Source organism: Rattus rattus, chromosome 1, assembly GCF_011064425.1.
Source record: "Rattus rattus isolate New Zealand chromosome 1, Rrattus_CSIRO_v1, whole genome shotgun sequence".
Taxonomy (NCBI): Eukaryota; Metazoa; Chordata; class Mammalia; order Rodentia; family Muridae; genus Rattus; species Rattus rattus.
The window spans coordinates 215923163-215933712 of record NC_046154.1 but is presented as its reverse complement, the minus strand read 5'-3'; positions in this window follow the sequence as shown (position 1 = coordinate 215933712).

Genomic DNA, 10550 nt, shown 5'->3' with positions numbered 1-10550 from the left:
GAATAACAACACTCGAAATGTACATAAGAATACTCAAGTTCATAAAAAAAAAGATAGTAAACAAAATCAAGAAATAGGAGGAATTCAGAGATAAAACACCTTTCCATTTGTAACATTTATGAGAAATAGTTTACTTCTTAGTTGTTTTCAAGCATAAAGTATTTTTTTCTTGATATTCTGTTTTTTGTCTCCTTTTTTTCTGTCACAGTGTTATATGCCCAGTATGACCTAGGACAGAGACTTAAGAATAAACTTTTAAGCAAATATGCTTGGGTCTGGAGTAGACTGACTGAATTAAAACTCATGAGCCAACCTTCTCAGTAAAGTAGAACAGCATGAAACAATGTTTCAATATTACCCATAAAAGGAAGACATCTGAATCTCTGTGAGACTTAAACTAATGATCTACATATCCATGGCCAGTTTGTGTATGTCTGAAAATGGTGCCGACAATCTGAAATGCTCTTAGCTGTTGAAGATACAAGCAGGATTTTCCATATTGCAAGAGGCAGAACCACAATAGACTAAAAGCATAAGGCAAAAGATTTCTATGCTATTCCAGTTAGAAATAGATACAAGTTAGGAGAAAAAGCAATGAACGTTCTGACTCAGATAATGGTTGTAAGCTAGAGCCTTGTGAAAGAAAGTGAACTATAAGTTTTATGAAAGATAGAGCCTCAAACCATACCACCATTCCTTCTTATGAAGTTATAAAAAAATTTCAGATATTAAAGTCAAAAGTCCCAAAGTTGAGCCAATAATGTCTATTTGTTTACAGAAAATTTGGAGTGGATGAGTGACAAAAGCAAGAACAGGATTAAATATCCAGTTGCTTAGAGGATCTTCTAATTCTTGAAATGACCAAATGCACCTGAAACTTTCTGGAAAAAAAGGGACCCAACCTTTACAATTCAATCCCAGACAAAAGCATGTCTTACAGAAAAAGGTTCCAGTGAGTTCCTATAACTAGTTAGGGCACCTCCAAGTTAGTTCCAGTGGATTGCCTTGTCCCTACATTTTACTATTTGGCATGTGTGTTCTAGTGGAGTACAATGCTGCCTCCTACCTGGATCAGACTCTGTCATGGAGACAAAGGGTGGAGAAAAAGAATGAAAAGAAAAGGCTGCTGGGAAAAAATATGCAGCCCTGCATGCCTGTCTTGACAAGACCAGGAAGTATAGGAAACTCAAGGAGGCTTGTTCATGGTCGGCTTGAGCCTCTAGCAGGATCAGATTCCCCATCCTAGGTCTTTAGCACTATATATCAGATTATTTAAGGGCAGTTGCAGAGAGACTGAAGACAGAGAGAGAGGACTTGTCTGAATATAGGCAGGACCAGGTTTATTCATGGCAAAGGGCAAAGATGTATGCTTATGAGCCCAGCATAATCATCATCAGAGATGCTTACCTCAGCAATTCATGGAAACAGATGCACAGCCCCACTGCCAAATATTAGGCAAAGTTTGGGGAATTCTGTCAAAGATGAGAAAAAACAACTGCAGGAGCCAGGACACCATAGAGTCAACGACACCACAAGGAAACCTAGAGAATGAACTGTGCTGGCCCCCATAAGGGTTTGCAGAGACTGGACAGCACATCAGAGAGCCTTCATGGAACTGACATAGGCCCTCTGCAAATATATTACAGCTTGGTCTTCAAGTGAGACTCCTAACAGGAGGAACAGGGGCTGGCTCTGACTCTGTTGCTTGCCATTGGGGCTTTTTTCCCCTACTGGACTGCATTATGTAAGCCTAATAGAAGAGGATGTGCTTAATCTTATGACAACTTGATGTACTAGTGCTGGTTGATATCCATGGGAGACCTCACCTTTTCTGAAGAGAGAGGGAGAAATCAATGGGGGCAATACATGGTGTCAGGGGGGATTGGGAGAAGGGTGGGGAATAGCAGTTAGGATATAAAAAGTTAAATTTTGTTAATGAATTAATGTGTAGAGATCAAAACATAAAATCATTAAATTCACAAGTAAATAGGTAAATTATATTGAGTGAGCTCCGAACACTGAATGTTCTCATTCATCTGCAGTTCCTACACCTCAGATGTGAGATTATAACACCAAGTAACCACTGAAATCAAGAAAATATAAATGAACCATAAATACAGGTGTGGTTCTTTGGAGGAGAACAGCAATATAGGAGTGATATGAAATAGGAAACAGAATAATGTGGAAGGGGCTCTGACTGGGAAGGGTATGTACAGAATAAGGGACAAGCAACAAATAACACCAAGGTTGCTAAAGAAATACTTAAGAAATCACAACCGGTATTTCATATTTATAGAAAATTAACTACATATTTTTAAAAGAATTTAAGGTACTTGAGGTAACCATGCTTCTCATAAAAATCACAGACTAGCCCCAGAAAGCCCAGGAACCTTGATTTCTGCTATCTCCTATGTGCTCCACTCTCTAGACCACACCTCTACCTGCAATCTCAGGTAGGCACAGAGGCCCCTAGCCATCAATGACCACAAGATGAGACCTATACCCAAATTCCAAATTCCTCCTGGACAAATCCTTCAGTGGCAACTTTATCCTGCCCTCTCTCCATTCCAGTTGCTGAGCCACCACTGTGCCTGCATCACTGGAGGCCTTCTGATACCCAGAAAAATCAAGTGAGATCCCCAAACCCCAAACCCTTGCCTGTTGCATCTTCCAGTGAGCCCAGAAACCTTGAGGTCTGTCATGTCCCCGTTTCAATCTATCTTCTGGTCTTAAACTCTATCAGAAATCCCAGAGTGAAAAAAATTATGAGAGACCATCAACTCTGCCTGCATCCCTGGAGGCAACCACCAGCCTAAACCTACTAGGGACTATCCATATTGCCTGCATTCTGTGAAGCCTGCTGCCACCCAGACAACCATCTGTGTCTGCAATCCCAGAGGCCTGTTGACATCAGGGACTACCAGCTCTTCCTGCAGCCCCCTATCGAGAACTACCAAACCTACTAATACTAGAGATGACCAGATAGGTAAAGGTGAGCATAAGAATGCAATCTATAAAATCCATGAAAATATAGCACCACCAGTACCCAGAAATAGCTACTGCAGCAAGCCCTAGAAAATGCAACACACCTGAATCACAAGAAAATTACTTTCAATCTAATCTTATGGAGAAGATAGAGGCATTTAAAGAGGAAATGATTCAGTCTCTTAAAAAGACTCAAGAAAATACAATCAAATAGGTAGAGGACCTTAAAGAAGAAATCAATAAATATAAAGAAATAGAGTAAAATATAAGCAAACAGGTAAAGGACATAAATAAAACTTTTCAAGATCTGAAAAGGAAAATAGAAGCAATACAGAAAACAAAAACTGAGGCAATCTTGGAGATGGAAATGTAGGAAGGGGAACAGAATGTACAGAACACAAGAGATGGAAGAAAGAATCTCAGGCATAGAAAATACCATAGGGGGGAAAAATGTTACATTAAGTCAAGAAAAATGCTAAAGCTAAAACATTCCTTTAAAAAATCTCAGAAAATTGGGACACTATGAAAAATGACCTTCAAAGAAGACAGAATACCTATACTCTTCAAACTATTACACAAAATAGAAACAGAAGGAACACTACCCAATTCATTCGTTGAAGCCAAAATTATGCTTATACCTAAACCACACAAAGACCCAACAAAGAAAGAGAACTTCAGATCAATTTATCTCATGAATATAGATGCGAAAATACTCAATAAAATTCTTGGGAGCTGAATCCAAGAACACTTCAAAGCAATCATTTGCCAGGATCAACTAGGTTTCATCCTAGGGATGCAGAGCTGTTTCAATGTATGGAAATCCATCAATGTAGTACATTACGTTAATGAACTCAAGGAAAAAATCACATGATAATGTGATTAGATGCTGAGAAAGGATTTGACAAAATTCAACACCCCTTCATGATAAAAGTCTTGCAAAAATCAGAAATTCAAGACCCATAACTAAACATAGTAAAAGTAATATATAGCAAACCAGTAGCCAACATCAAACTAAGTGGAGAGAAACTTGAAGCAATCCCACTAAAATCAGGGATTAGACAAGGCTGCCCACTATATTTCTACCTATTCAATATAGTACTTAAAGGACTAGCCAGAACAACTAGACAAAAGAGGTCAAAAGCATACAAATTAAAAAGGAAGAAGTCAAAATATCACTATTTGCAGATGATATGATAGTATACTTAAGTGACTCCAAAAATTCCACCAGAGAACTCCTACAACAGATAAATACCTTCAGCAAAATGGCTGGATATAAAATTAACTCCACACAAATCAGTAGTCTTTTCTACTCAAAGGATAAGAAAAGGCTGAGAAAGAAATTAGAAATGACACCCTTCAAATAGTCACAAATAACATAAAATACCTTGTTGTAACTCTATCCAAACAAATGAAAGATCTGTATGAAAAGAACTTCAAGTCTCTGAAGAAAGAAATGGAAGATCTCAGATGATAGAAAAATCTCCCATGTTCATGGATTGGCAAGATTAATATTGTAAAAATGGCCATCTTGCCAAAAGCAATCTACAAATTCAATGCAATCCCCATCAAAATTCCAATTCAATTGTTCATAGAGTTAGAAAGTGCAATTTGGAAATTCATCTGGAATAACAAAACAACAGGATAACCAAAATTATCCTCAACAATTAAAGAACTTCTGGGGAAATCACCATCCCTGACCTCAACTTGTGTTAAAGAGCAATAGTGATAAAAGCTGTATGGCATTGGTAAAGACACAGGCAATGGAATACAATTGAAGTCCCAGAAATTAACCCACATACCTATTGTAACTTGATCTTTGACAAAGGAGCTAAAACCATCCAATGGAAAAAAGATAGCATTTTTGACAAATGGTGCTGGTTCAACTGGAAGGCAACATGTAGAAGAATGCAAATTGATCCATTCTTATCTCCTTTTACAAAGTTCAAGTGCAAGTGAATCGAAGACCTCCACATAAAAGCAGATACACTGAGACTAATAGAAGAGAACATGAAGAAGAGCCTCAAACACATGGGCACAGGGGAAATTTTCCTCAACAGAATACCAATGACTTATGCTCTAAGATTAACAATAGACAAATGGGACATCATAAAATTGCAAAGCTTCTGTATGGCAAAGGACACTGTCAATAGAACAAAATGGCAATCAACAAATTGGGAAAAGATCTTTACCAACTCTACACCTGATAGAGGGCTAATATCTAATATATACAAATAACTCAAGAAATTCCAGAGAACCAAGTAGTCCTATTAAAAATGGGCTACAGAGCTAAACAAAGAATTCTCAACTGAAAATATCAAATGTCTGAGAAGCACCCAAAATAACATTCAACATCCTTAGTCATCAGGAAAATGCAAATCCAAACAACCTTGAGATTCCACCTCTTACCAGTCAGAATGGCTAAGATCAAAATCAGATGACAACCAGTGCTGGCAAGGATGTGGAGAAAGAGGAACACTCCTCCATTGTTGGTGGGATTACAGTTGGTACAACCATTCTGGAAATCAGTCTGGAGATTCCTTAGAAAAAAAATTGGACATAGTACCCGAAGGACCCAGCTATAACCATTCCTGGGCATACACCCAAAAGATGCTCCAACATATATCAAGGACACATGCTCTACTATGTTCACGGAAGCCTTATTTATAATAGCCAGAAAGTGGAAAGAACACAGATGTCCTTCAACAGAGGAATGGATACAGAAAATATGGTACATTTACACAATGGAATACTACTCAGCTAATAAAAGCAAAGACTACATGAAATTCTTAGGCAAATAGATAGAACTAGAAAACATCATCCTGAGTGAGGTAACCCAATCACAAAGAACACATATGATATGCACTCACTGATTAGAGGGTATTAGCCCAAAAGCTTGGAATACTAAGAAAAAATTCACAGATCATATGAAGCCCAAGAAGAAGAAAGACTAAAATGTGGATGATTCATTCTTTCTTAGAAGGGAGAACAAAATACTCATGGGAGAAAATACAAAGAGTGGAACAGGGACTGAAGAAAAGGTCATCCAGAGATTGCCCCACCTACGGATCCAACCCATATGCAGCTACCAAATTCAATCTGTATTGCTGATGCCAAGAAATGCTTGTTGACAGGGGCCAGAGATGGGTGTCTGCTGAGAGGTTCTGCCAGAGCGATACTGATACAGATGTGGATGGTTGCAGCTAGCCATTTGACTGAATAAGGGGACTCCAACTGAGGAGTTAGAGAAAAGACTGAAGCAGAAGAAGGGGTTTGCAACCCCATAGGATGAACTACACTATCAATAAAACAAACCCCACTGGACTTCCCAGGGACTAAACCACCAACCAATGAGTACACATGGAGGGACCCATGACTCCAGCTACTTATGTGGCAGTGGACAACATTGTCTAGCATCGATGGAAGGAAAAGGCCTTGATCCTGTGAAGACTTGTTTCCCCAATGTAGGGTAATGGCAGGGTGTTGAGTTCGGAGTGGGTGGGTGGGAATGAGAGCATCCTCATAGAAGCAGGGGAAAGGGGGAGGGGGAAGGGAAGAGGGAGTAACAGGATAACATTTGAAATGTACATAAAATATCCAAGAAAAATAAAATTAAAAAATGAATAAATAAATACAAACTAAAAAAAGTAATAAGAATAAAAGGAGATGACTCTCACTCAAAGGCCAAGAGAATATCTTCAACAATATCATAGAAGAAATTTTCTAAAATAAAGATATAGATGCCTACAAATGCAAAAGAAGCTTAAAGAACATTAAATAGAATGGAGCAAAAGAAAAATTTTTATAATCCATATAATAATCAAAATACTAAATGTACAGAAGAAACAATATCAAAAGCCACAAGGAATAAAGGCCAAAAAACATGTAAATGCAAACATACTAGTGTTACACCAGACTTCTCAAAAGAGATATGTAAAGCCAGAAGATCCTGTGACGATGTCTCATAGTCTATAAGAAATCACAGATCTCTTAGATGCCAGCCCTGACTACTATACTTAGGAAAACTTACAAACACAATATATGGAGAAAGCAAGGTATTCAATGACAAAACCAAATTTAAGTAATAAATCTCTACTAATACAGCCTACAGAGAAACAATAAAAGGAAAACTTAAATACAAAGATAGCAACACCCCCCCTAAAAAAAAGCAAGAAATGAGCAATTCCCCACCAGCAAAACCAAAAGAAGAGAAACACACACACACACACACACACACACACACACACACACACAGACATACACACACCCTACAACCACCAACATCAAAATAATAGTAATTACCAGTCATTGGTAGTTAATTTCTTGCAAAATCAATGGGCTCTATTCCCCAATAAAAAGACACAAACTAACATAGTGGATGTGTAAACAGTCTCTCTCGTGCTATTGTATACCAGAAACACACCTCAGCAACAAAAATAAGCATTACCTCACAGAAACGGGCTTCCAAACAAATGTAGCCAAGAAATGATCTGGAGTGCCCATTCTAATACCTAATAAAATAAACTTATAAAGTAATCAATAGAGATGGGGAAGAATGCTTCATACTTGTCAAAGGAAAAATACCACAAAGATGACATTGCAATTCTGAACATCTGTGCCCCAAATGCAAGGGCACCCACTTTTGTAGAAGGAACATTACTAAAACTTAATCCCACATTGAATCACTCACATTAATAGTGGGAGACTTACCTACCCCACTTTCACCAATGGGCGGGTCATCAAAATAGAAACTAAGGAAAGAAAAAATGAAACCAACTGACATGAGTCAAATGGTCCTAATAGAGATCTACAGAATATTTCACTAAACAAAAAAACAGTATATCTTTTTCTCAGCGCCTCATTGAACCTTCTCTAATATTAACCATGTCACAAGGCAAGCCTCAACAGATAAACAAAAATTAAAATAACCATCATAGAAAATAGAGCATCTGCAAAAAATCGTGCTGGTCTATTTGGATACCAACATATAGAAGAATGCAAAAATCCATATATATCACCTTGTACAAAACTCAAGTTCAATTGGATCAAAGGCCTCAATGTGATTCTAGATACATTAAACCTAATAGAAGAGGAAGTGGGGAACATTTTTGAACACATCAGTACAGGAGACAACTTCCTGAATAGAACATCCATAACTCAGGCACTACATTCAGTAATTAATAAAAGAGACATCATTATATTGAAAACTTCTGTAAGGTGAAGTTCACCATCAATGGGACAAAATGACAGTCTACACAGAATGGGAAAAGATCTTTACCCACACTATAACTGACAGATGGCTTATGTCCATAACATAAAAAATACAAAAACCTCAAGAAGTTAGTTATCAACAACCTAAATAACCTAATTAAAAATGGAGTATGGAGCTAAACAGAGAATTCCCTGCAAAGGAATCGCTAATGATTGAGAAATATGCAACACCTTTAGTTATAGGGAAATGCAAATTAAATCAACTCTGAGATTCTACCCTATAGCCTTCAGAATGACTATGATCCAAAACTCAAATGACAGCAGATGCTGGTGGAGGATGAAGAGCAAGAGGAATACCCTTTTATTATTTGTGGGAGTACAAACTTGTATAACTACTCTGGATATTAATTTGGTAGTTTCTCAAAAAAAATGGAATAGTTCTACATTAAGCCCCAGCAATATCACTCTTGGGCATATACCTAAATGATGCATCACCATACCACAAGGACATGTACTCCACTATGTTCATAACAGCTTTACTACTAATAGCCTGAAACTGAAAACAACCCTTAACTATGTCCCTTAACTATGAATGGATAAAGAAAATGTGGTTCATTTACAGAATGAAATACTATTTAGTTACTAAAAACCAGAACATCATGAGTTTTGCAGCTAAATAAATATAATTAAAAATATCATCCTGAATGAGCTAACCCAAACCCAAATGCACATTCATGGTATGTACTCACTGATAATGGATATTAGGCATAAAGTATAGGATTACCATGCTACAATCCATAGACCCAAAGAATTCAAATAACAAGGAAGACCTAAGGGAAAAAACATTTGGATATTACTCAGAAAGGGAAATAAAATGAGACATCGGAAGTGGAAGGAGTGAGGAAACTGTATGGGAGAGAGTATGGAGAAGGAAAAGAGAGGTATGGAAGCATATTGAAGTATAGGAAGATCAGGGGAGAAAAACAGAATTTAGTGGCAGGGGTCATCTCTAAGGTGGGGAAGGCAACAGGGAGCCTACGAATGTGACTCTAGCTGAGACTCCTAGCAACAGGTGATATTGAGCCTGAAGTGGCTACCTCTTGCAGTCAAGTATAACTTCCAGCAGAGGAAAAAGGACAACAATCCATCCACAAAAGCTTTGATTTAAATTGTGCCTTGTCTACAAAATACATTATAGAAACAAAAATGGACAGAGATAGAGGGAATAGTCAACCAATGACAGGCTCAACTTCAGATTCCTCCCATGGGCATGAATCTATCTCTGACACTATTAATGATACTTACAGACAGTGGCCTAACATAACTGTCCTCTGAGAGCTCCATCCAACACCCTATGGAAACAGATGCAGAGACAGACCCACAGCTAAACCTTAGAGAGCCCTTGAGGAGTTCTGTGGAAGAGTTGGGAGAAGGATTGGGGGACCTGAAGGAGATAGGGATGCCACATGAGATCCAAAAGAGTTGTCAGGCCTGGACCCTGGGGCATTCCCAGAGAGTGAACCAACAACAGAGCAATCATTTGGTAAACCTCCCTATTCTCCCACCCCTGTACATGTATGGTGGACATGTAACTCAATCTTCATGCAATTCCTAATTTGATTTTGATCTAATTGAAATAAGCTTTCATATGTTTCAGAAAAAATATGCAAGCTGCCAGGAAAGAAGTAATAAATTTTTTACTCAGCTATACACCTATGACTCAAACAATTATCTACATGCAATGATTTTCATAAAGGTGTAATAAATGGCACAAGCATATTGATAGCAATCAACAGGTGTGTAGTAGACATAAGACTACTCGGCAAGAGGGAAATTAGGCCTAGTACTGAAAAACTAGGTAGCATCCTGAGGCATGTAAGGTCATGAAGCTTAGAAAATAACCTACTACTTCCACTTTGCTAGACCAGAATGATTCTTCATTACATAATAAATCTTATCCATATACCCACAGAGTAAGTATCACTCCTCATCAATGAAGCCTCTCTCTACAGCAAATGGAGTTTCATCACATACACACACACACACACACACACACGCACGCACACACACACACACACACACACACACACACACACACACACACACACACACACACACACACACACACACGCACGCACACACACACACACAAATAAATTACTGCATTTAGGACACAACCCTAAAAGGCACATTTATGCCACAGTTCTTGCATCTATGATCCAAACAACATGATGGAAAGGGAATAGAAAGATACAGCCTCCCCAGTGTTACTGCCAAGTAACCTTACCTCACCTTTTGTCAGCTGCCCTGACTCTGATGTTGCCATGACACTCCATACCTTTTCTCTATCCCTCTAG